The sequence below is a fragment of the Salvia splendens genome, chromosome 3 (genome assembly GCF_004379255.2).
Source record: "Salvia splendens isolate huo1 chromosome 3, SspV2, whole genome shotgun sequence".
NCBI classification, from domain to species: domain Eukaryota; kingdom Viridiplantae; phylum Streptophyta; class Magnoliopsida; order Lamiales; family Lamiaceae; genus Salvia; species Salvia splendens.
This window is the reverse complement of record NC_056034.1, coordinates 15,221,306-15,227,831: the sequence shown is the minus strand read 5'-3', so window position 1 is coordinate 15,227,831 and position 6,526 is coordinate 15,221,306. Positions and strand designations below refer to the sequence as shown.

Sequence of the window (6,526 nt, the reverse complement as noted above, 5' to 3'; positions counted from 1 at the left end):
AGTCCGGCCTGAGTTACGAAGTAAAGCCGGTGAGAATACTAGATCGAAAGGTGCAACAACTTCAGAATAAGTCGATTACTACAATGAAGGTTTTGTGGAAACACCATGAACAGGTAGAAGCAACATGGGAGCTAGAAGAGAAATGTCCCGAGCTTTTTGTCTAAATACATCCTAAATTTCGGGACGAAATTTCTTTTAAGAGGGGTAGAATGTAACGACCCGCTAAGCCGATATTATTATAAACTATATTATTAGCTTGATTATTTATATAAGTGACTTTTGCGTAATTAATTTCGAACTACGATAGAGTGTCGTTGTTGTTTATAACATTAGATATATATATAATATATATATGTATAATAAAAGAATCAGATCCCAAAAATCAAAATTTTAATATCCGATACATCCAACAAAAGTCCAACAAAATTTAATTTATACGTCGTATGCTTTAAGAAAACGGATACTTCAACGCGGAAGGCCACGAACTTGGACAAATTATACCTACACCAAATTAAATGATTAAGTAAGCAAATACTCAAATAATTAATATAAAAAAAATATATATATAATAATTATTAATTTTTCTAGCATATCCGAGAAGGACCATAGTCATGGCAGCATTAAATGCTGCCTTGATGAGTAATAGACATAATGAAGGCTGTATTAATGAAGTGTGGAAAAATTCTTCATCATCTGACACATGGTAATTATTCTTTGCAATAATACTTGCAAGTTACATCATTTGCCATCTTATATAAATCGGTACATGCACTTTCTTTCACCATAAAACATCACCATCATATATCCTAATCATCCCTTCACAAACCCCACATAATCCCTTCACACACCCCACATACTATTTCCTCTGCCACTCCAATTCCACGTCGAACAGAGAAGTCCAAGGGGGAAGATTTGCACACACTTGTAGAATCAAGTCCCTAATCCAACAACACCTCGTCCCCACATAAAAAGGTAACCCCAAACCTCCTTTCATTTTTTTTCTTTATGCATATACATCAAATTACAGTAGGAATGAGAATAGAAATATGCTAGGTAACCACTATACCACATATTACATCAGGGACTTCAAAATTCACCCAACACTTACAAGTAGCATGCTAAAACCAATTATTTTCCCCAAACTGTTGAATGATAGAAATAATATAGGGCAAATAGAAATACTTATCTTAGGAGATGAATCTCTCGGACTTCCGGCAGCAAGCTCGGCACTCCGTCGCCGAAAATCGACAACCAACGCTCCGATGTTTTCATTCCTTTAAAATCTGAATAGTTAGAACAAACAAAGTTTAATAAAAAAAATGTAATCTTTGGGGTTTAAACAAAAGAGAAGAGATGAGATAGACGAACAAATTTCTGACCACCCTACCTGTCGGGAATCGGCGTCGGGGGCGGGGGAGGGGTCTCGGCTGTGGCGGTGGTCGACGGCGAGAAGCAGCGACAGAGACGGCGCTCGCTGGCTGGTGCGAGCTGCTGACGGCGGCAGCTCGAAGAGCAGCCGCGACTCCTGCTGTGAGAACGGCGGCGGCGGCAGATCCGGGAGAGAAAGAGGGAGCCTAGGGAGAGAAAGAAAGAGGGGGAAAGGAAGGAGGCGACGGAGGGGATCCGCGGCGACGGCGGCAGATCGGGAGAGAGGGAGGACGGCGGCGTGAGGCTTGAGAGGAAGAGAGAGAAAGAGGGAGAGAAGGGAGGAAGAGAGATGAGGGGGAGGAAGGAACGCCACCGGAGGTGGCGGTGGCACGACGGCGGCACGGAGGGAGGCTGGCTGGCGGCGGCGGTAGCAAGGTGTGAGAGGGGGGGAGGATGTGCATTTTGGTGAATGAGGGATGAGGAAGAAGAGTTAGGTTTTTAACTTTTTTTTTTTTTTAAATTGGGCTTTATGGTTGGGCTAGTTTTCTTTAAATTGGGCTAAAGAATTTAATGGTTTAGGGCTGGCCTTTTAGTTTGTTTGAACTAAGGAGTGGAGTATATAATTTGAGCCCAATTCTTCTAATATTTGGGGCTGCGGTAAGTAATTGAACGAGAGCCCGATTTCGAAATTCACTTATCTTTTGGGCCTTTTTGTTTTTTTTAAAAGAAAAAGAGATTGGGCCTTGGTTTTTCTTTAAAGGAATTGGACTCACAAATTTTGAATTGGAGAAATAAGGTGGATGGTGATATTTAGTTTGGGCCGATAATTAAATAAATCTTTGATTGATAATTGAATTAATTGTAGGGAATTATTTAATTAAATTCCGAAATAATTTTGAAGTATGAATAATTTACCCAAAGTTTCAAAATAAATATAATTGCGAGGGGAAATACTTGTGATAATTCGGTTACGCGCTTATATAATTTTGGGAACTAATTCGACATTGTGGTGGAAAATACGAGGGGCCAACAGGGGAAATTATGGGGGTAAGCGGCCGACCGGCGTCTCAAGCGACGCCTTGGGCGGCCGCCGAATAATAAAAAAAAATGCAAAAACTGAGAAACGAGATAAAAGACTTTAATGAGGGTGCATGCATTCTAATTTAAGTAGTTTTGTCCTTGAGTCTAATTAGTGTATTATTATATTGTGATATTTTCAAAAGGGTACCTTCGCAAGTAAAGTTGGAGCGAGAATTTCAAGTTAAAGGAACTAAATGATCCAGGTGAGCTTTCTTATACTAAAATACAAATCGTATTTTGTGAAAACACAAACACATGTTCGTGGATGTTTTAAAGATGTTGTCTTGCCATAAATGTTTTGTGTATGATGCCTATCTGTTTGGCTAAGGCCAAGTGAATTATGAAGATGATATATGTGAATCGATTCGATTTTGAGTCCTAGTAGGGTGGTGTCCCTACTTGGAACCTCTGACCGTGAACGGCAGAGAAGATGACCGTGGAAGGTGGCCACCTTCCCGGTACATGGAAACCTCTGACATGATGGGCAGGGAAGGTGACCGTGTGAGAACACCATCTCAACGGCACAATGTGATCATATATGGCTAAGTACAGGAAAAAGGGGTTGCAACCCAATGTGATATTTTTAGTAAGCTCGGGTCTTTTCAACAACACCCCGAGTGTTACTGTGATGATGGCTTGACAATATTTTCAAATGTATATGTGTATTCTTCGGCAATGTGTTCACTGAGTACTTTTTGTACTCAGCCCTGCATATATTTCTAAATGTGCAGGTTGAGCAGCGAAGTGGTGGAGGAAGTGCTATTGAGACAAGACATTTAATTCAGTCAGATTTTGACTCTCGGAGGTTCATGTCTTCATACATGGAACCGCGTTCATTTGCTTCCGTTGTGCATCTTAAAAGACTCAAGTCTATTTTGTTCAAAACTCTGATTTTAATTTGAGCTATTCCCGTTTGTTTCGAGCTATGGTCGATTTGTGTTGTTTTCCCCTTTCTTCCCCGCTTCTTTAATCCTCCCCTAGTCGCGATCAACCGTGTTTTCTATCCTTAGAAAATGCGGTCGTGACACTAAACCCCCTAGGATTGTACTCCGGAAGTGGTTGTTCACCTCGCATAACAGGTTTACATGGTACTATCTCATCATCAGAAATACCATCAACATCATCAGCACCATCACCATCACCATCACTGAGATCGGGGTCTGGCTCTGTCTCAGATAGTGGCCTTGGCTCACCAAGATCATCTGCAACATCTACCTCATCGTTCAATCCAACACCAACATCAGCAACATCTACAACATCTATCTGCTCATTCATACTACGATCAAAGCTCATATGCTCCACCCTCGCAGATGATCTAATACCACAACCAAAGCTCATTTGTTCAACCCTCGCAGATGATCCAATACCATAATCAACAACTGGTGGGATTTCTGAACTCCTCACAGGTGAATACTCAGCAAATAATTCAATACACCCACTTGAATTTTGAGCATTGCTGAACATATACATCACTTTCATCATTGCAAATCACAGAACATGTATAACTCATACCGGAAGGAAAGACTATACATTGTCTCCATAATAATTCAAATGTGTGTTAGTTCATATCTATTCTCATCGCATCACATATCATTGCTACCAACTCATAATAGGAAACACATGAATTTAATATGATGGAGCTCCTAGCACGAGGTGGTTCATAACCAATACCCATATGTGGTAGTTGAACTACTCTACCACCCAAATACAAACTCACAAATACTTGCATAATTTCTGCATAAAAAACATTTAAAACAACAACAATTATGAACATTTTTCTTACAAGCCCTAATTTTATAAATTTGGTAAAACTAACAAATGAAAGCAAAATAAACATGAATAATGATGAATGTAGCTAAATTGATGCACAAATTACCGGATCTTATGGAGATAACGTTGGAAATCGCCGGAAACCCGAGAGAGGAAATAAAATTGTATTCTGTGCACTACTTCTGCCTGTGGGGTGTTAAAAGCTGACTGAAAGACGCACAACCATTATGCGTCTTTCGTTAATGACGCATAAGCATTATGCGTCTTTGAACGACGCATAACCCTTGTGCGTCATTAACGAAAGACGCATAAGGGTTGTGTGTTTCTTTAATAACGACGCATAACTCTTATGCGTCACTCCTCCCTTCGGAATACATATAATCTCCTTCATTAAAATGGAATTCCATTAGTGGGCTCTAACAAAAAAAAGAAATAACTCCTCTCTTTGACATAGGTCCCCCTCTCTCTTCAAACAGACCTTTCCGTCTCTCCACCCCTTTCACCACTCAGCCAATGAGATTGTGCCAAATGGCACAATTTCATTGGTTGATATTATTATTTTTAATAATATATATATCTTTAATTTATTATATTAAAAAATTATAAAAATTATACCAAAATTCATAATTTTTCTTCCTCTATAAATAGAGACCACATTTGCTATAGTTTTGCACACAAAAAAATATCATCTTTTCTCCTATAATTCTTATTGTTTAATAGAATTTCATATTTTTTAGTTTCCCTTGTTGCTAGCTATGGAGGATGAGGAAAATAATGATTGCTTGTATAATCTTGCACAATATGATAGTGGAAGACGAAAGAAGCACGTATTCGAACTATTGTGATCCAGCAGAATTTATTCAAGATCGACTTGGACAAAGTAGTCGTGAGAATGAAGATGGAGATGCGAATAATGATTTCATATATTCTACGAATAGGATTGCGAGTCTAGCTTCTTACATGAAAAATAAAGCCCAACTTCAAAACAGAGAAGCTCACAAAGCTCTGCTAAACGATTTGGTAGAGCATATATGGGCAAAATTCGGCAATTGCAATTGAATGTCTAGTTTTCATCTTATGTATGAGCACCAATGATGTATTTTCAATTTCGTATTTCCATGATTGTAATTTATGTTTTTTATTTGTTTGTTTTTATAATTTTTAGTTTGTTATTTATTACGTTTTTCGATAAATTTACATTAATAAGTATTTCATGTAATAATAATAGTATTAAAAAATAATATAAAAATAAATATATAATAGTATGGTTGGGTGGTCATTGATAAACCATGAAAATATGTGTGGTTGTGTTGGATGAATATTATTGATGTGGAAGATGATGTGGAGGAGATAGAAACGAATTAAATATTGAAAAAGTGGATGGTTGTGTTGGATTGGGGGGTTGTTGATAAACATGGTCTTATAAGTCATCATTCCCCTAAATTTGAGTCTCAGGCCAACAACTCCTCTAACACTGCAGGCTTCATCCCATGCCACAACTATTAAATTGCACCATTCACAACTCCAACATATTTTACTCGTAAAATAAAATATATTGAACAATTAAAACCGGGAAAATTCATTGTTCAATCGAAAAAAAAATTACAAATCCTAGAAAAAGAATATTAAAAATCCTAGAAAAAAAAATTACAAATTTTAGAAAAAGAAAATTATAGAAAATAAAAATACAAGTCATAAAAATTAAAAAAAAAACTACTACTTCTTCTTCATTTGTGCGCGAAGGTAGGTGATCATCTCATGGTGCAACTCGAGGTCGAACTCCGACATTGTCGAGGTATCCCTCGATGTCAACTCCTTCAGTTGGCCCATCCGCAAGGTGATACTCATATCCGACATAGAGTCAGATATCTTATCCATAGAAGGATTGGGCGGCAGCGGCAGCGGCAGCGGCGACAACGGCATAGTGGGGTAGCTCATAGCAGTTGACTTCCCCTTCGCTTTCCTCTTTGCTGCCTTTGTTCCCATCGGACGGCTTTGAGTACCGGGGATAAGAGGAAGACGTCATCTGTCACGTTGAGGTCGATTGGCGGACCTCCTTGGCTCGAAGAGTAGTGTCCGGCAGCGAAAACTTTGGTTCTCTTCGGCACCCCACTTGCCGCCGGTTTTGCCCCACCGGTGTACATTGGGCTCTTCTCAACAAGCTTCCAAACGTCGAAGTACTTGAAGTGCTTCTTCCCGTCAGAGTAAAACTCCTCCTTGGCCTTCTCTACGAGGTCCATCTCGTTGTCCCGCTAGGCCACATCCGGACTACGTTAGTCCACTTGCCATTCCACTTGTTCATCTCCTT

At 39.1% G+C, this 6,526-nt stretch overlaps 1 long non-coding RNA gene across 1 annotated transcript; it reads right to left on the bottom strand.

Moving 5' to 3' along the window:
* Positions 1 to 336: 336 nt before the first annotated feature.
* On the bottom strand, positions 337 to 1,811 carry LOC121794538. Its single transcript, XR_006049309.1, has 2 exons — positions 1,388 to 1,811; positions 337 to 1,283 (listed from the first exon to the last, which is right to left on the bottom strand). It is a non-coding gene; the product is annotated as an uncharacterized LOC121794538 (long non-coding RNA).
* Positions 1,812 to 6,526: the final 4,715 nt, after the last annotated feature.